This window comes from Callospermophilus lateralis, chromosome 16 (genome assembly GCF_048772815.1).
Source record: "Callospermophilus lateralis isolate mCalLat2 chromosome 16, mCalLat2.hap1, whole genome shotgun sequence".
Lineage (NCBI taxonomy): Eukaryota > Metazoa > Chordata > Mammalia > Rodentia > Sciuridae > Callospermophilus > Callospermophilus lateralis.
The window spans coordinates 81111548-81131775 of NC_135320.1; the positions used below are offsets into that span (position 1 = coordinate 81111548).

Below are 20228 nucleotides of genomic sequence, written 5' to 3' on the forward strand. Positions count from 1 at the left end.
TGGGCATGCAGCCAGGTGACATTTCCCAGACTCCTTCGCAACTGGGTGTGACCATGTGTCAGACTTCTAGCCCAGAATGAGGGTGGGCTCAAAGGCCCACACTTTTGAGAAGTGAGTGTGCCTTCACCAGCTCTGTCTCCCTCTGCCTGTGGATGTAGACAGTGACAAAGTGCTGGGTAGAGTAGGACTACCCCCAGGTCTGAGTGTGACCGCTGGCAGTCACCCATGAATTAGAAATGCCCATTTTAGAATTTCACATGAGTAAAAAAGAAACATCTGTCATGTGTGAGCCATCAAATGTGTGGGGACTATTTGTTACTGCAGCTATTTCCACTGTATTCTAACTAAGACACAATCCTCATCTCCATATGAAATTTCTATTGAGCTGAATTATTTAATGAATTCACGCCCCCAAATCTAAAGCTGAATACGACTACATCACAGACCCTGTGCTAGATCCTGTGTGTTTTGTATAAAATTATAACAGTATCTGCCCTTAGGAAGCCACAAAATAGTAAGAGACGGACATAAACAAAACATCAGAAAGTGCCAGCTGCCTGGAGAGAGGCCTTCACAGGGCTGAGGGAGGGCACAGCCGAGGGAGCTTCTGCTGGGGATCAGTCATTGGGAATGGCTCCCAGGAGGGGGGGTACCCCAGCTCAGGAGAAGGGGGTCCTCAGGTAGACCAAGGTCGCAGGCACTGAAGGCAGGGCCCAGCCTGAAGCCAAGGGGAGGATGAGGGAAATGGAGTACCAGCTGCAGGGGCGAGGAGGGCGGGAAGGGGACGGGAGCGTGAGAGGAAGCTGGGGAGGAACAGGGAGCCAGAGCTGGGCAGGCACCTGTGATGGTCCAGCAGCATGTAACTGTGCCACATAGAAAACCCAGTGAGACCTGAACTAGAACCTTCCAGCCCAGGCCTGCTTCCTAGTTCCTTGATACAAAGGTGGGTCTGGAGGAGCTGACACCCCAGCAGGTCTAGCTCCTGCTTGCTGGCCTGTGCTCTCTGTTCCTCTGATCTTCTCTGCTGCTACTCCTAAATTCCCTCTAGATTCACTCCACTGACCTCTGAAACAGGCCTTTCCCCGGGGATCTCTGTCCCTCCTCCTTCCCCTGTGACCACAACACTCTCTCCCAGGAGGCAGCCTCTTGCAGGGGATCCCCACCAGCAACCAAAGCGGGGTTGGCGGCTGACAGTCCTCACAACAAATCCCAAAAGGTGGCCTGGAGCCCAGGAAAGAGCAAGAGGCTTGTAGTCGCAGGTGCCAGGTTCAAATCCCAGCTGCCACCTGTTCACCGTGGGACCCTGAGCAAGCCAATAGGCAGGCTAGAGCCCTGTCACTTCACGGCTGCTTTTACTTTCTTCATAAGGAATGATATCGACAGTTGGAAACAACTGTGTCCCTCTGCCAAACCTCCCACACCTCACAGATGAGGAAACCGCGGTCCTCAGAGGTTGCAGAAGCAGCTGCAGTCATAGCTGATGGCAAAGTCAGGCCTCCAACCACACCTGGGATGTACAGCAGCCGTTGACAGAGCTCTATGGCCCCAACTGGCTCAGGGCAGACTGCTTACATTATTATGCTCTGTATTTATACCACATGCTGGAAAATATGAATTAAATTAAAAATGCAAATAAAAGCATCTTTAGCCTATTATTAGCTATTAGCTATACAGAGGTAAATACAACTAAAATGTCCAGGGCTAGATAAATTTTTTTAAAATGTGCACTCTCAGAAGAATTGTTCTTAGAAATATAGACTGGTAAACATTTCTGAGGGCAGTTTAATGGTAAATATCACACTTAAAAATGTGCCTACCCTTTGACCCGCAATTCCACCCCTAAGCATTTGTCCAAAGTGAATATTTAGACACGTAAGAAAATGCAGAGGCTGGGGTTATGGCTCAGTGGTACGATCCTCAGCACCACATAAAAATAATTAATAAATAAATAATAAAGTTATTGTGTCCAACTACAAAAAGTAAATTAAAAAAAAATGCAAAACTTAGAAACAAACTACATGTCCATTAAAAAAGGGTGGTTAAACAAATTATGGTATCTTCATGGCCATTAAAAATGGCCACATGTCAGGATATAAAATCAACATGCATAAATCAAAGGCATTCCTGTTTATCAGCAACAAAACTTCTGAAACAGAAATGAGGAAAACCACCCCATTTACAATATCCTCAAAAAAAATAAAATACTTGGGAATCAACCTAACAAAAGAGGTGAAAGATTTATACAATGAAAACTACAGAACCCTAAAGAGAGAGATAGAGGAAGATCTTAGAAGATGGAAAAATGTACCCTGTTCATGGATAGGCAGAACCAACATCATCAAAATGGCGATATTACCCAAAGTTCTCTACAGGTTCAACGCAATGCCAATCAAAATCCCAACGGCATTTCTTGTAGAAATAGATAAAGCTATCATGAAATTCATATGGAAAAACAAAAGACCCAGAATAGCAAAAGCAATTCTAAGCAGGAAGTGTGAATCGGGAGGTATAGCGATACCAGATTTCAAACTGTACTACAGTAATAAAAACAGCATGGTGGACCAATGGTACAGAATAGAGGACACAGAGACCAATCGACAAAATTACAACTTTCTTATATTTGATAAAGGCGCTAAAAGCATGCAATGGAGAAAGGATAGCATCTTCAACAAATGGTGCTGGGAAAACTGGAAATCCATATGCAACAAAATGAAGCTGAACCCCTTTCTCTCGCCATGTACAAAAGTTAATTCAAAATGGATCAAAGAGCTTGATATCAAATCAGAGACTCTGCGCCTAATAGAAGAAAAAGTTGGCTCCAATCTACACATTGTGGGGTTGGGCTCCAAATTCCTTAATAGGACGCCCATAGCCCAAGAGTTAATTACAAGAATAAACAAATGGGACTTACTTAAACTAAAAAGTTTTTTCTCAGCAAGAGAAACAAAAAGAGAGGTAAATAGGGAACCTACATCCTGGGAACAAATCTTTACTCCTCACACTTCAGATAGAGCCCTAATATCCAAAATATATAAAGAACTCAAAAAATTAAACAATAAGATAACAAATAACCCTATCAACAAATGGGCCAAGGACCTGAACAGACACTTCTCAGAGGAGGACATACAATCAATCAATAAGTACATGAAAAAATGCTCACCATCTCTAGCAGTCAGAGAAATGCAAATCAAAACCACCCTAAGGTACCATCTCACTCCAGTAAGATTGGCAGCCATTATGAAGTCAAACAACAATAAGTGCTGGCAAGGATGTGGGGAAAAGGGTACACTTGTACATTGCTGGTGGGACTGCAAATTGGTGCGGCCAATATGGAAAGCAGTATGGAGATTCCTGGGAAAACTGGGAATGGAACCACCATTTGACTCAGCTATCGCCCTTCTCAGTCTATTCCATGAGGACTTTAAAAGAGCATATTCTAGGGATACTGCCACATCAATGATCATAGCAGCACAATTCACAATAGCTAGACTCTGGAATCAAACTAGATGCCCTTCAATAGATGAATGGATAAAAAAAAAGTGGCATTTATACACAATGGAGTATTATGCAGCACTAAAAAACGACAAAATCATGGATTTTGCAGGGAAATGGATGGCATTAGAACAGATTATGCTAAGTGAAGCTAGCCAATCCTTAAAAAACAAATGCCAAATGTCTTCTCTGATATAAAGAGAGCAACTAAGAACAGAACAGGGAAGAAGAGCATGAGGAAAAGATTAACATTAAACAGAGACAAGTGGGGGGAGAGAGAAGGGAAACTGTATGGAAATGGAAGGAGACCCTCATTGTTACACAAAATTACATATAAGAGTTTGTGAGAGGAAAGGGGAAAAAAAAACAAGGGAGAGAATTAAGCAACAGCAGATGGGGTAGAGAGGGAAGATGAGAGGGAAGGGGAGGGGAGATAGTAGGGGATAGGAAAGGTAGCAGAATACAACAGTCATTAATATGGTATTATGTAAAAATGTGGATGTGTAACCGATGTGATTCTGCAACTTGTATTTGGGGTAAAAATGGGAGTTCATAACCCACTTGAATAAAATGTGTGAAAGATGATATGTCATGAGCTTTGTAATGTTGTGAACAACCAATAAAAAAAAAAGTGGAAAAAAAATGGCCACATACATCTATATTTAGTCGCATAGAAAGGGTGCCCCAATGAATTAAGAGAAAAAGTAAAATTATTCAAAAGAATGTGTGAGATGATAGCACTGTTTGCAGAAACAATGTATCTCTCCATTTATCTGCATAGACAGACAAGAGTGGTCTCAGTGGCTGGGTAAATATGATGACCACTGTCAAAGAGTTCCTGTTCTTTTCTGAATTTTCTCATAAGCACACATTATACTTACATTTGGAGAAAAAAAGAAACAGTGCAGGAAGTAGATTGCCTAGGCTAGGGGGTGGCTGGTGAAATGGGGGTGACTGCTAATGGGTATGGATGGGGTTTCTTTTTGCGGTGACAAGAATGTTCTAAAATTAACTATAGTGAGAGCTACACAACTCTGTGGGTACACGAAAGCCATGGAACTCTGCAATTTAAATGGGTGAATTATATATACTATGTGAATTATATGTTAATAAAGCTGTTATCAAAAATTGAATTTAAAGATTAATTTAAAAAAAAAAAAGAGAGAGAGAGAGAGAGAGATTGTAGCCAGTGGTACATGCCTGGAATTCCAGCAATTCAGGAGGCTGAGGCAGGAGGATCGCAAGTTCAAGGCCTGCCTCAGCAACTTAGTGAGGCCCCCAAGCAACTTAGTGAGACCCTGTCTCAAAATAAAAAATAAAAAGGACTGGAGATGTGACTTAGTGGTTAAGCACTCCTGGGTTCAATCCTCAATACCAAAGGGGGAAAAAAAAGGAGAGACAGAGACAGACAGAGAGAGAACACTGTAAAAGACCCTAAGGTTTAAAAAAAAAAAAAATCAATTAGTGTGAGCTGGCTGGGAAGTGGGAGAGCTGCCTGTGCTCTCATGTGGCTGGCAGCCATGCATCCTCTGGTTTATGCGGCCAAACAGCCAACCAGAAGTTCTGGAGATGCTGTCCACGTCAGTCAGGATCCCCGGCCGTGAGGACCCACCATTCCCAGCCTGTCGGGCCAGCAGCCGAGTGCCCCTCTCTCCTGTCACGGCTCCCCACATGCCTCTGCCGTGTGGCCAAGCCTAGGAGAGCCCTCCACGCTGCAAGGGCCGCTGAGCAGGGCTGGCTCAGACCCCATGCCTCTCTGGTTTTGCTCTTCCTTCAAAGCCGAGGGGCCAGCCTGTGGCTTGTGGTTTTTAACAATTTAATCTTCCCGGTGACATGCTGGGATCAGAACCCACAGTGGCTGGGACCAATGCCCTTTTCAGCAGGTGATGAAAGGGACCAGGTGCATCCATTCCTTCCCAAAAGCACTTCCTGCACACCTAGCAGGGGGCAGGCACGGGGCCAGTACTGTGCTTACAGGAGTGGGCAAAGCAAGGTCAGCCTGGTGGAGCTCAGGGGTTGGCAGGGGAAGAGGCAGGCAATGGCACATCGGCTTGACAGGTGTGTCGACAAAGTCCAAATTCTCTCTCAGGAGTCAGGAAACAGGCTGAGCATCCACATGGCACACACTCAGAACAGCTACCATCACGTCAGGCACTGCGATAAGCACTAAAGACATGGAGAAGACACAGTCTGCCCTCCAGGAGCTCTGTCTAGCAGACTTGATGCATAGCATCTCCAGAGCCTACCCGTCACCCAGGGGTGACCCGGGGACACTGACCCAGCTTGATGAAGGTTTGGGGGAACTGAAGGAGGAGAAGAAATTCACGAATTCAGAATTCCATCACCCCTACTGCCTCCAGCGCTTCCACCTTGGCCTTTTGCCTGAAGGACTGGAGCAACCTTCCAAACTACCTTCCTGCTTCGACTCTTTCTACCCTGCACCCATTCTCTACACAGCTGACAGTGGGATCCTGATTAAAAAAACAAGTCAGTCAAGATCATAGTACTCCTTTGCTTTTTCATTCAGAGTAAAATCTGAAGTCCTCAAAAAAATCTAAGGCCAGATGTGGTGGTGCACACCTATAATATCAGGCTTGGATAGCTGAGACAGGAAGAGGATTGCAAGCTCAAGGTCAACCCCAGCAACTTAGCAAGGCCCTAAACAATTTAGCAAGACCCTGTCTCAAAATAAAAAAATAAAAAGGACTGGGGATGTGGCTCAGTGGTTAAGCATCCCTACGCCCAATCTCTGATACCAAAAAAATTCCCCAAAAGGTAATGTTCTCAACCCCAGGCCATCACCCTCTTCCCTCATCCAGAACTGTCATCACACATTGTACCCCAGCCACACTAGCCTCCTTGAGGTTCCTTTAATGCAACTTTCCATACGTGGCTACCCCAGAACACCTGCACTAACAAGACCCTCTCCCTGGGACATGTTTTGTCCTCAATTATCTATGTGTTCACTCCCTCAGTTCATTCTGCTCAAGCATCTGCTCCAGGAGAGCTTCCGTGAACACCCCATTTGCCAGTGTACACCCCCCAGCCTCAGCATCCTCATCTTCCTTAGCAAATTTTTCTACAGAAGCTTCTTCCATCATCTCATACGCCAGCCATTTACTAGCTGTTTGAGTCTGGTTCTCACCACCAGAACGCGAAATCCCTGAGGGTAGGTACTTTTTTCTGTTATGATCACAATAGTTGCCCATCTCTTGGAATAATACTGGCATGCAACAGAAACTCAAATAAATACCGGTGTGAGGAATAAACACTGCAGTTCTGAGCTGGGAGGTGTGGGTAGGCATCCCTGGGCAGCAGAGAGCAGAGCAGGAGTGGGTTGGGAAGGGGCACTTCAGCTGACCAGGGCAAAGGGAAAGGGCTGCTCTGCTCATGAGCTATTTTTAAGATGCAGAGGAGTTCTGCTTTTCTTCTTTTTACTCACTTTTCTGTGACATTTTCAGTAACTGGAAGGCAACAGGGACTTTAGAGTTCCCTCTCCAATGAGTTATTGAGGCCTCTAGAAGCCCTAGCTTCTCACCGTCCTCCAGGGACCCAGGCCCCCTTCATATTGACAATGCATTATTCCCATCAAGTGCCACCTGTCCAATTCCAACACGCTCTTTCTGCCCCTGATAATGAGGCTTCACAAGCACTGATAAGCACCTGTCTAGAGCCCAGTGTCTGGACAGGGCAAAGTGGACAACAGCCACTTCTACTCAGGGCCTCTCTGGTGCCTCATACTCATCCTGTGAGATCTCATTTCAAGCTCCAGTGGATGTTAGCAGCACGGGTGACTGGAACTGAGCCCCAGAGAAAGGAAGCTGCCCAAAGATACCCTTAAGAGAGACCCAGATTCCCACCTGGACCGCAGCATGGCCAGGCTCGCCTTCTTTCTACCACACCCTGTTGTCCTGAGACTCAAAGGACTCACATTGTTACTTTCCCATCCTTTACAGTGCTCACAGAGCAGGTCAAAAGCCGCTTCACCTTTTGAGCAATGTTTCCTTCAGTGTCCATCCCACCCTCTAGACTGGGAGCATTGACATCCAACATCCCGCTCCTAGAACACAGCCAAGGAAGTCCTCAACAAATGCCCTGGAGATGTGTCAAGAAGACAGAACTGCAAGGTCTGTTCACACCAGTACTGGCTGAATGGTGCCCAGGCCTGGCTACCGTCAGACATGTATACATGGGATTGTCTTCTTGGCCAGAGTTTAGACGAGAGGCCAAGTCATTATCATCACAATCATCACTGTCATTGCTGCCATATGAGTTTCCTAGGTCCACCATCACAGCATCCAAAATTGGGTGGCTGAAAACAGCAGAAACATATTCCCTCAAATTCTAGAGCCTAGAATTCCAAAACCAAAACATTAGCAGGGGCAAGCTCTCTGATGCTTTGTGGGGACACTCCCTGCTTGCCTCTTCCTGGTTTGTGGATGCCAGCGATCCAGACTTTAGACGCGTCACTCCACCCACATGGCCATCTTCTCAAGTGTGCCAACTTCCCCTTTTATCAGGACCCCACTGACCCCATGTTCATTTTATTTCTGTTGGAGAAATTTTATTTCTAAATAAGGACACAATCTGACACAATTTGGGGAATGGGGCCTTCAAGTTGTATTTTGGAGAAGACATGACTCAACCCCTAAGCAGTCACCATCCCCAGGACAGCTAATGTTTCCACTGCCCAACTCCGTGTGCCAGGAGCCATACTGTGGCTCTCTGGGCATCAACTCATCCAGCTCTCACCACACCCCTAAAAGCAGAAGTCTTAATTCTCTCCATCTGATGGATAACAAAACTGAGGCTCAGAGAGTCCTGTAACTTGCCCAAGGTCAGTTAATAGCAAATAAAAGGCCAAGTGGACTCACACAAGTCCAGGAGCCAAACTCCTGGCCAATCACCTACACCACCAAAGAGTGGCTCCTGAAGACGTGATCATTTTGCAGACTCAAATCCTGGGTCTACACAATTACCATCTGCAGACACTCCACACGGTTTCCTTCTTCAAACTGCAAGTTTAAAATACCATTGCTGAATCAACTTACCCCAACCAACTCTCAACTTGTTCCAGGATGGGAAAACCCCACCCATTCATGTTATGCCATTCAGACTCTTCCAGAAAAATGAATTTTAAAGAGTAACACATGTCTACTTCACTAATTCATAAGGCCCTGCTCATGCAAACTCCTGAGTTCATGATCCTCTATAAACACTGCCCGCACAGCCTGCACCCTGCTTCAGGATGATAAACCCAGAACCCAGGCAACCTGCCCAGGAAGTTGCAGGATGGCCAGCGGGAAGAGTGCTGGGCTTGGAGTCAGGAAGCCTGGAAGCCGTATCTTGTCTTTTCTTTCCTCCTCCACGTGAACTAACCTCAGGGCCAGGGCCCAACTCCTCCTTGTCCTTATGGACAATTTGAAAGAGTTTTTTCAAATGTAGCAAAAATCAGATTTTCCAACCCTAAGCTAAAAGAGGAATAAAGGAATAATTCATCAAAGATGAATTAAGCATCTTAATCAGAGGGTCAACACTTGGCTAAGTGGATATTAAGGACTCACCACCATGAATAAGCCTGCAGGGGAGAAAGAAACTGTGTGAGAGAGAGAGGAGGGAGGGAGGCAGAAACGGGTACTTTGACCATCTCTCCGCAAGGTGGTCCATGCCCATTTCACAGCCTGAGAACAGAGTTCAGCAGTTAGGTGACTTGACTGAGGGAGTAAGTAGAGGGCCAGGGCTGACCTCGGGGGAGTGACTGGGCAGGCCAGGGCCTTTCCTCCTCACCTGCCCGCCCTGGGCGTGGAGAAGGAGATGGAAGCTTGTTCAGCTGGAAGGTGAGCCCACCTGGAGTTTTAAGAAGCTTCTTCTAGCCATGGCTTAGAAGATGGACTGAGGGGAGGGCAGTGAGTTGGGAAAGGGCTAGACGATCTGGGGAGTGGACAGAAGAGGCTGAGCTAGAGAGGCTGGGGTGGAGTTCCTACACTGGTCTGGTTTGGAGAAAAGAGCAACAAAGAAAGGCGATGAGTGACAGGCACGAAGAAAGTTCTCTCTTCCGGAGCTCAGATCTAAGACAGAAGGACACCAGGAAAACCCTGTCCACTTCCTGTTCGCCATATATAGGAAAACCAAAGAGCTGCAGTTGTGGGAGAGGAAGACAAGAAAGAAGAGGACACAAACTTGGTTCTTCCTCATCCCGCTTCCACTGAGGCAGGAACCACACTCTAGGGGAGGCAGAGACTGGTAGGGCCAGGGGGCTAGAAGGCCACAGTCTGGTGAGACACAGACCTCAGGCAGCCTTAATTAAGGCCAAAAAGCCTGGTGTCCTGGCTCTCCCTCCTCCTCATGCCAACATCCATCAATCTCCAGACCAGCAATCCTGGTTTCCCTCTCTACCTTCCCTCCTCGACTCCCCTCCACAGAGTATTAGTCAGATTTTGTCACTAGAACAAAATACCTGACATGGGCTACTTAAGAAGAAAAAGAGGTTCGTTAAGCTCACAGTTTTGGAGGTTCATGGGCATGGAGCCTGCATCAGCTCAGTTCTGGTGAGGGCCTCATGGCAGATGGTAGCCAGCAATATTGGGAGGGCGTACCAGAGCAAGTAGGCACATCTTGTGTCAGGAAGCAGCAAGAACTGGGTGGGACAGGCTTTTGCTCCCTTTATAACAACCCTTTTGGGAGAACTTAAGAGATTCCGGAACTGCCTTCCTGCAGCACACCCACAAGGGACTAAACAAAAATCTCAACAACCCCCACTCTTTATGGTTCCACCACTATCCAATAGTGTCACCGTGGGGACCAATCTCCAGAACATGAGTCTTGGGGGGACAAATGACACTACATCCAAACCAGAGCAGAGTGCAATCTGCAAATACCCCACACCTCCACCCGGCTGCTGCTCTATTTTAGGTCTGAGGAAGTAACTGTCCAAGGAGAGGAAACTTGCTTAAGGCTATTACGGGAAGGTCTATAAAGGACCTGCTGTGTGCTAGTGATGGACAGGAAATCACAGGGAGACTTATTCCAGAGAAACCCCCAATGCTGTTTTATTTCAGCCAAGAGTTTGAGCTTTCTCCTTGAATAAACCTTTTCCTAGATCCCAACAAATAAGCAGCACATTCCTACCACAAGGATTTCATGAGAGCTCTTCTCAGTCTTGGGCACCCTTCCCCACTGCTGCCTACAGAACTCCTGCCCTGGGTGCCCCAACATTCTCTCACCACACGACTGGGATGACTCCCCACTCCCTGAACACCCAGGGCTGCTCTCCTGTGGAGCGGGCGGGCTGACATCCATGCAACAGTTCCAGCTATCCAACGGTTACCTTTCTCTTCTGCTCAACTGCAAGGTATTCAAGTGCACGGACTTTGATTTTTTTCATCTCCCAATCCTAAGTGCTTGGCACACAGCAAGACATGCAGGAAGTTTGTGCAGTGAAAACTCTTTAAACTGAATTAGCTCTTCCGTGCTTTTTCTCCCTATTGATCACGCAAATGGGAGCGCTGATCTCATTTTGGAGCACACTGACTTTTGTTTGATACCAATTACATGCCAGGCCCTTGCTAAGCTGCTTTTCTTATATATTATTTTATTTGACACCTCTAAAGAAAAGTGAGATGCTTTCACTATTTACAGAAGAGCAAATTGGAGCTCAGGGTGGTTAAGAGAGAAGCTCATGACAGAGACTACCAAAGCCACCCAAGGAATTAGGGCATGAAATCCACATTCAAGTCTTCAGAGCCGATACTGCATCATGGTCAAGAGTGTGGATACTGAATTCAGATCACCTTGCTTAAAATCTTGTCACTTAGTAGCCATCTTGGTTTCCTGTCATTTCAAACAGGGCTAAACACCACACCTATTTGATGGGTTTTGGTGGGCACTGGATGAGTTCACAGAGGGAAACTGCTCAGGGCGGTGCCTGACACGTATGGATGCACAGTAAATATTAGCTGTCGTTATTGACCACAAGGCCCGCCGTTTTCCCATGGTGTTTTGATGAATGTTTTCCATCCACCAAATCTCCTTTGGCAAGAAAGAGTAAGGTGACCAAAGGACAGTCCACCAGAGAGAGCATGAGAACTGCTGTCTAGAGAGCAGCTCAGGGAACAGCAGGTCAAAGACCATGAAGTCTATGACTGCGTAATTCCCCATGCAACAGCTCTCAGCAGCAGCTCAGCCCTCATTGGTGTGATGCTGGAGCAATTCACAGGGGAAAGAACATCATAGGAGCCAGAAGCCAACTCAGCTCCCCAGGGCCCAGCTACTGGCCCATACACCAGAGAACAGCCCCTTTGCTAGAGAACTCCAAACGCTTGCAGCTATTCCCTGAAAACCCAGGCCCTGCAGAGGGAATCTCCAAAGCAAAATGCTCCCCTGAAGATATCTCATGCCAGTGGCCTTGCAGACAAGAAAGACCCATTTCCCTCTGAGGGTCCCATGTTCCACACCCTCATGGCAACCTGGCTGGGAGGATGAGTTGGGATAGAACTATCATCCCCTTTGGGCAGATGAGGAAATGAGGTGCAAAGAGGATGCAGGGCTGCATGCAACTCAAGGACACATAACTAGTCACTGTCGTCCCTAGGCTGGAACTTAGAACTTCTGAGTCTCAATTCGGTGCCATTTTTCTTTACCTTATTATGTCCTTTGTATCACTATCTGTCTTTTTGGACTACATAAATTTCCTTCTCTCCCTCCGTCAGAAACATTTCTTGCCTCTCTCCTGGCACAACGCTAGACGCAGGGCTTCAGAGGTGAACAGGCTCGCCCTGGCCCCTTGTAGCTGAAGCAGCCTCCTCTAGCAGCGGGCACAGGCACGCTCAGGAAGCTCTTCTGTCTGAGTCCCGCCTTCTTATTGCCAGCGTTCTCACATATATCCTGGTTCTTTTCCCAAAATGGCAATTCTTACATTTTTATGAATGTTCTTTCTCTTCCTGTCTCTAAAAGAAGGCTGAATGGATTGAGCTGTCTGGCTCCAACTTGGTGCCTCTTGGAAGGAAAGGGAAATTAAGACCTCTTTACAAAGCCAGGATCCACAGGGGTCAAAGTCTTCTCTGAAAAGAGACCCAAACTGTTCCGCCCATCAGTCCAGAGAAATGGCAAGAAAGCTGGGCTCTGCCTTGGGGTTTGAGAGCAGAAAAAAGGCTCAGAGTTAAAAGTGAAACCCCAAGGTGTGAGTGTGGGGCCCCTCAAACAGTGAGGACCCAGGAAATCCTCAGGGCCTCTGCTGAAGCACAAAACTGCTCAGCAAAGACAACTCTGCTTCCCAGGGTAGGCACAGAGCACCATGAAAGCCCCGAACCACAGAAGACACCACGAATGGGAGGTGTGGGCCCCCCTAGAATGAACACAACGGGACAATCTGGAAGTGAACATCAGTATGTTTAAAACGAAAGTCTGGAACAGAAACCAAGAAAGATCACCCAAGGACTAAAGGCTGGGCTGATCTGAAAGAGAACCAAACAGAATTTCTAGAAGTAGAATGGACAGGCATTAAAACTTAAAACTCAACAAAGGAAAAACCAACAACATGGCCAAGCAACCTACACCAGACTCAGCCCCTGCTCAGTGCCTGCCCTTTGCCAGGCACTGTCCTGGGCACAGGGGCATGAAGGAATAATCTGGAGTCTCAGCCCCCATCCTGTAGCACCCTTCAAGGTATCCATCTCACAGGAGAGGCCACCAATGAGCAAACATGTTTCCCTGCAAGATCAGAATCACAACTGTACCAAGTGACATTATCCTCGTGTAGGATCTTCCTACCTTGTCTCAGGTAAGATGACATGGATAGTGCAGAGGAAAAGAAAAGGCGGGGTCAGCAGTGGAGCCCAGAATCTTCTGGTTCCCTGAAGCCTTCCTGTTTCCATGTAGTTCATGGAACTCAGGGGAGAAGAAGTATCAAGCACTGGTTGAGTCCTCTGAGTACATTTCTACTCCTAAGGAGAATTAAAACTACAAGGAAATAGGTCCACGGCATTGTCGCATGCCAGTGGTTTTATGAAGACGGAATCCCTGACCAAAAAGTCACCATCAGCTTCGAAGAGGGAAGCAGGAGCATCCCCCAGAACCCCAGGCAGGCGTGTCCTGGTACCCTCCTTCCTGTTCTGCCCAGGGCCCATGCCTGCAGCCTGCTTCTACGGAACTCCCTCCCGCCACAGCTTGGGGAAGTCCTGACAGGCACTCTTCCTTATCCCAAACCAGACTCCAGCTGGGTCCTGCAGCACCAGGGCGCTGGCTGCTCTTCTGTTTTTCTAACTCCGTGCACCTTTGCGTTTCCTGAGTTAGGGCGGTGGAGGAAGAGGAAACGCCAGAAATACTACAAGAGGGGCTTGGTTTGTGGCATTTTCAAGGGACAGGAGCTGGAGAGGCTGGCAGGGGAACCCCAGGCAGTAAAGAACCTTGTCTCTCTGCAAGCCAGTGTGTTGGAGGCCACCAGAGCCAATGTGGCTCTTCAAAGCGCTTAAAGTCTCCGGAAACTATTTCTTAGGAGCATCAGGGACAGAAGCCCATTTTCTCTAAATAACTGAGACTTCAGAAATCTGGTCTTAATTACCCCTCTGCAGCAACGTGGCTATACAAAGCACCATAGCTGCTCCCTCACCCTCAGAGTACAGGACGCCCCTACCAAGCGCCTCCAGCAGGCCAGGCTCTCAGTAACTCCCCCCCCCCCCCCCCCCGAGAGATTTAGACAGATCTGTCTCATGGAACTACATACTCGCTCATCTCTCTTGTGGCCAGTAGCCTGTTTGGGAACAGGGCTGGCTTAGGTTAGGACAACCTAACTATGGTTTTGGAACCAAGAGTTTAGCTGTACAAAAGGCACAACTGTTGGGCTTCACACTGTGCCAGAAAATGAACCACCAGCAGTCTTTAAATGAGGGACCACCCCCCTACCGTCCCCATCCCTCCTGGGAGAGGCTGTGAGAGGAGGTGAGCTGGTGGAAGATTTGCATCACTGATAAATTCAATTCACCCTTCAACCAGAATGAGACAAGACAGGGTCCCCAGTGAAAGTGAACAACTGGGCCTGCTCCTGAAGAATGCCCAGGGCAGTGAATCCTCAACTCCAACTCCCTGTGGAAAGCCTGGCACAGAGAGCTCTGGCAGAACCCACTGGGTCAGGAGCCTCTCCCTAGAGGCCCTATAGCACCCTCCTTTACCAGCCCCCAAGATGTCCACATCCTAATCCCCAAGACCTGTGAACATGTTCCATTACCTGGCAAAGGGGCACTAAGATGGCAGATGGAATTAAGTTTGCTAATCAGTTAACCTTAAAATAGAGTGAGCTGCCTAGTTGACACAGGTGGTCCAATGCCATCACTTAGAGGGTCCTCAAAGGCAAGGGGAGAATTAAGAGACAACTGTGTGAGAGGGACTGAGAGCAAGAGTGCTGGCTTTGGGAACAAGCCAAAGCACGTAGAAGGCCCGAGAAGCTGGAAGACTGGGAACGGGTTCTCCCTGGGCTTACAGAAGGAGCTGCCCTGCCAACACCTTGGTTTTAGACCAGTGAGGACTATTTCAGACTTTTCAGACTATAAGATAGTACATCTTACATGGCCTCTGTACTTGGCGGGGGTAGGAGGTCTTCCCGCAGTGATCTGGCACCACCTCCAACTCACCTTGTGCCTTTCTCATGGCTCCCTTACACTAGGGCCCCATGAGTTCCCTTACCACCTGGAGCACCTGCAGCTCTTCCCGGCAAAGAAGACTTTGCACGTTCTGATCCCTCTGCCTGGAGTGCCTCCCCTCCCAGCAGCCTCTCTACCTCTAGTTCCTGCTCCACTTTCCAACTGCAGACCAGGCTTTTTTTCCCCTGGCAAACTTAGAACCTACATTGTATCCCTATCCTCCACTTTGGTGTTTGGTCTGTGGCTTTAATAATAAATATCAGCACAACCTTTAATTTCTTGGAAGTTATCTATTTTTCCCCAATTCTTTATCTCCTCCAATGGAATGCAAGGATGGGTGGGGCCAGATCTACCTTGTTCATCACTGTATCATCAGGACTTCACCCAAGGTATAGCAGGAAGCAGGTGCTCCACACAGGGTAGCTGAATTGATGAAATGAAAAGAGTGCGGCTGACATGGAAAGATGAAGCTGGAAATAGGCAGCCTTGAAAACAGGGTCCTTATTCATCTTTGCACAACTGGCATCTAGTACAGTGGAGCCACTTAGCAAATGTTTACGGGGTGCATGAAAGAATGATTCAATTCCAGACAAATCTGAGAAGCACTGTCCTTTCTGGGCAAGGCTCCCAAAGGGTTTTCCTCTCCTCCTTCGGGACTCCTTAGAGGTAAGAAGTGCAGGATACAAAGCAAGTGCTCCATAAGTGCTGTCACTGTCCCCACTGCTTATGTGGACATTATTTGTGCATCCCCTAGAAAAGATCTCTGGAGCCCATGCCAGATACAGCAATGGAGAGACAAGTGAGAAGAAACGGAGAGAAAAGTGAGATGGACACAGGGTCCCGGCAAACACTGCTGAAAACTGGGGAGGAGAAGTGCAGGAACAACAGTGTTCCAGGTAACCTGGATTCCCTTCTTTCCAGGAGACTGCGCCACCTGGGTGCATGTGGAGCAGCCAGCTGGGAGGTGTGTCCCCATGAGGGAGGGCTCCATTTGAATGCACACATTCATCTTTGGGCCTGCAAGGCTCACACTAATTTTGAAAATCTGGCTCACTGTGGCTGGTGAGGACTGGGGAGGTGTAGAGAATTTCAATTTCCTTCACCAAATGGCAAGCTTGCGAAAAAGTCCTTTCTTTCCGACATTATCACATACTAAAAATGAAAAACCAGCCATTCAGAGCTCTCATAAGGAGAAAAATAGGTGGGCTGGTTAGCCCACAAGAAACAGGGGGGCTGAAAATCAAGTCAACTGATCATCACATGGTACATAATGTGCTAAGACACTGCCCTTTTTTGGACTTGAAGGGTTTATATTTTTCACAAAAGAATGGGTTGGTGAAAAGTAATTCCCTACATAAAAAGCCACCCATTTCAGATTTCAAATCCATTTGGTAGCTTAACAGTAAGGTTAAGTAATGTTTTTAACTCCCCATCTCAAAATATGTAGTTTGAGATGACTGCCTATCTCAAAAATAGCAGCAATAAGACAGAACAGAGAAGTCACTCAAGTGGAGAAGGCTATAATGCAAGAAGACAAGTTCGCAGGTCTGTTTCATGGCTGGCAGACCTTAATCTGACATTGTCACAGGAGCAGTGGCCTGAGAGTTGAAAGACTTGTAAATTATTCCTGGCCATAAGAACCTTGGGCAAGTCAGGTTTCCTCTCTGGACCTCATCCAGGTAACAAAAAGGAGTGAGAACAGTTATTCTCTAAGGTTCTTTTCTTTCTAAAGTGTTGGGTGAGTGACCAAAAGATATGCATCTTCTTAGTAGCTCTCTAACTGCGAAACAGAAAAAAATCTTGGACTGAAGGTTTCAACAGAGGTAAGACTAGCCTAAAAACTGAATTTTGTGGTTCACAGTCCCAAAGCATTACTCAGCAATCCATGCCCCACTGTCATCCCTGAATCAATTAGGCCAATACAACCTGACCGAATAGATGGAGAAACAAGTGGGCGAAAGTTCTTGGTCTTTCTGATTTGTACAGGTAAGGCTGAGGTCAAGGTTGGCTAGTCATCTCCCTGCACTAGTGGAAAAATAAATTGTTAAAGGAAACAGCTTTAGGAATGCCCAAGATGAACTCTTGGGATGAATTAAATTGCAGAAAACCGGACACCGGCGAGTTTCTTTTTTCTTTTAAACTTCTTGTTGCTCTCAGAAAACACAGCAGGTCCCAACATGATACAAGCAGAAAACACAAGCCACTTTCCTGGTCTTTCCAAGAGCCAACACCGAGCCCCTGGTGGCAAATTTGCCCCCTCACTTGTCTCTTTTGCTTTAAGCAAGTGGCCTGGGGCCTGCCTGGCAGCACCATATCCAGGCTGGGCGGGGGGCCGCGGGCGGCGGGGAACTTTCCTCAGCCGCGCCAGACAGACAATGCCGCGGCCGGCGCCCGCGCCTCGGCGCTAGGAGAGGGCCCCGCCGGCGCTGTCCCGGCCTCCAGCGGGAGGGGGCCGCTGCGCCACCAGGGCGGCCCCCGCCCCCCCCTCGGCGCCTCCGCAGAGCAGGGGCCGCCAGGCGCGCGCTGCCCGGCCGCGCTCGGAGCTGGGGCGCGGAGCCCCCTGGGCGGCCTCGCCCGGCCGGCAGAGCCCCGCGCGCCCCGCACGCTCCCCAGACCTGGGGCCGGCGTCCTGCCCGCGGAGAGGGGCACCCCACCCGGATCGGCGCCGGGAGCCCTCCCGGGGCCCCGTCCCGCACCTCTCCGAGCGGAGGGCCGGGCGGGGGGCGCCAGTCCCCGAGGACGACCCCGCCCGGCCCGGCGCCCCGCAACTCACCGGGACCGGGCGGGCCGCTGGGCATTATTCCATCGCGGGCTCGGCGCCGGCTCCCGGTGGCGGCGCAGACGCCCGCGCCCCGGCACCCCTGGGCCCCGCGGCGGCGGCTCTCGGGTCGGAAACCGGACTGCGGCCGGGAACAGCCGGCTGGCTGGAGGCGCGGGCCGGTGCCCGAGCGCAGAGTGCCGGCCCGCGGCGGCGGCGGCGGCGAGGCCAGGCGAGGCGCGGGAGCCGAGCGCGGCGCAGGAAGGGGCGGGCGACCATGTGCCGGGGGGAGGAGGCCGGCGACGCGAGCTGCTCGCACGATCCCGCTCGGCGCGGAGGGCGCGGGTTTCAGGAAATCCAAACACTTCGACAGGAAATCGGAATCCTGACTAAGCATTCCCGGCCCGGCCGCCGCTCCGCGCCGGGGGCTCCCGCCGCGCTTAACCCTTGGCCGGCCGGCACACTGGCGGGGGCGCGGCGCGCTGGACACCCGCGGGCACAGGCGGGTCTCGGACTTCAGCTGGGGCCTGGCGTCCTGGTCGTGGGCCCACACCCCCGCCGGCTGCCTCCTCCTCCAGAGGTGGGAAGGGTGGGATTTATTCACAGAAAACCTTGGCCTTGCGGGCGGGCTAAGGCTGGGCCACCGGGAAAGGATCTCGACCCCTCTCCTGTCCTGCAGAGGATGGACCTGCACGCTCTGGCCGTTTCCTCTATTTTCATTTAAAGAAGTAGCATCACCTCCTCGCTCACAGGTTTCACTGCTTCCTCTTTGCTCAGTTCCTCATTTTTGCCCAGGACTGGGAGGCAGGACCTTTGGGGCCAGGATGGTGCCCTAATATCATGGATAGTATAGGGTGGACTTTGATCTCTGACCTGGGTTGGAATATGGCCTTTCCCTTTTACTACCAATGAGACCTCTCCAGTAAATCACTTAACTTCAGTTTCCTGAGCTTTGGTTTCCTCAAATCTGAAATGGGTATTAGTTAATATTGTCTTTATAGGTTTGATTTGGAAGCCAAATCAGTGTCTGGCACATTGGAAATGAACAAATAAATGGTAGCCATGTTTTTCCTTCTTAATGCCATTAAGAGATTTCAGAGAAAGGAGGATTTTAGCTTGTGGGGTGTGCATTGTGCATACCTGTGCCTAATTATAAAGCCAGGGACCATAGTCTTTCCTTAGAGCACCATATCCCTGCTACTCACTGAGTGATCATTTTTCTTTGCAGCGTTTTAAAACATGCTTTCTGCAGAGGAAAAAGTTAGTGGCTGCAGCAGACCCCTTTCGGGTGAAATCTGAAACTCAGCAAACCACTGAATTTGGGATTTTGTTCTTAACCTAAGGGTCAGGTCCTTGAGGAAGGGGTGTTAATAAGCCTTGAGGTGCTTCACAAAGTTTGGAAAAACCAAAGTCAATCCCAGCCTGGGTAGCTAGCAGGAGTGATTCATTGTGGTTTCCCACGGAAATGCCACATTTGGGGGGTTTATAACCTGGAGGATGCAGCTTGGTGGTTTTGCTGTAAGTGTTTCAGATTCCTTTGAAAGCCACACTTTGAAAAGGGAACAACATGCAGATGAGTGAAAGCTGAAATGAACACTCTTCTCCGAGTGAAGAATAGACATTAGCTTTAGATCGAGTTTTATCCCTTCTCTGCAGACTTTCTTTCAGTGGTCAGAAGTGGTAGGACACACTTGAGGTTGGGCACCAGGAGCCCAGGGTCCTGCCCCAGTCATTTGCAGACACTGCTCCCTCTGGAAGAATCTCTAGGAGATTTTCTTGGAGGCAGCTCACAACTCAGAACTTAGCTTCTCTGAGAAGCTTTTCTCAATCATTTGATCTTGTTTCTGGCACCTACATCCCCATCTCCACCTTCCACACTTTTCATATCCTGTTTTATTGCTTCCTAGCTCTTGTCCCTAGTTTATTTATTTGGCTGCTTATTTATCATTTCCCTATGGGGTAGGTGCATTACAGCAGGAACATGCCTATTCCCAAAGCCAAGAACAGTGCTGGCCCATAGAGTACCCTCAATAAAGAAATGTCAAATGAATGAAAGAGGCAAACAAGACTAGAATTGCTGATTCCACCCCCATCCGAATCAGGGCAATTGACTCAGTCCCTCAGCTGTCTGGATCTTTCACAGATAGACTCAATGGGAATGCTCAGTGTGATGGAAGAAAAGCCAGACGGCTCTATTAATGGTCCTGGAAAGTTAAAACTATAAGTAATTAAGACTGTCAGACAAGGTAACTGTAGTCTCATTGGTACAGTCCCAGTTAATTATTCCCTCCTTTGTGCTTCCCCAGCATTTCTGTTCATTAAAGACCTTATTTATCACATCAAAT

At 48.6% G+C, this 20228-nt stretch overlaps 1 protein-coding gene across 4 annotated transcripts in view; it reads right to left on the minus strand.

Moving 5' to 3' along the window:
- Window positions 1-18106, minus strand: part of Asap1 (ArfGAP with SH3 domain, ankyrin repeat and PH domain 1) — a 341517-nt gene extending 323411 nt beyond the window's left edge. For all 4 annotated transcript variants that reach the window (XM_076836260.2, XM_076836257.2, XM_076836258.2 and 1 more), the window contains exon 1: window positions 17899-18106. The gene's annotated coding sequence lies outside the window, so the exon portion shown is untranslated. The remainder of the gene's footprint in view (window positions 1-17898) is intronic.
- Between the last annotated feature and the right edge of the window lie 2122 nt (window positions 18107-20228).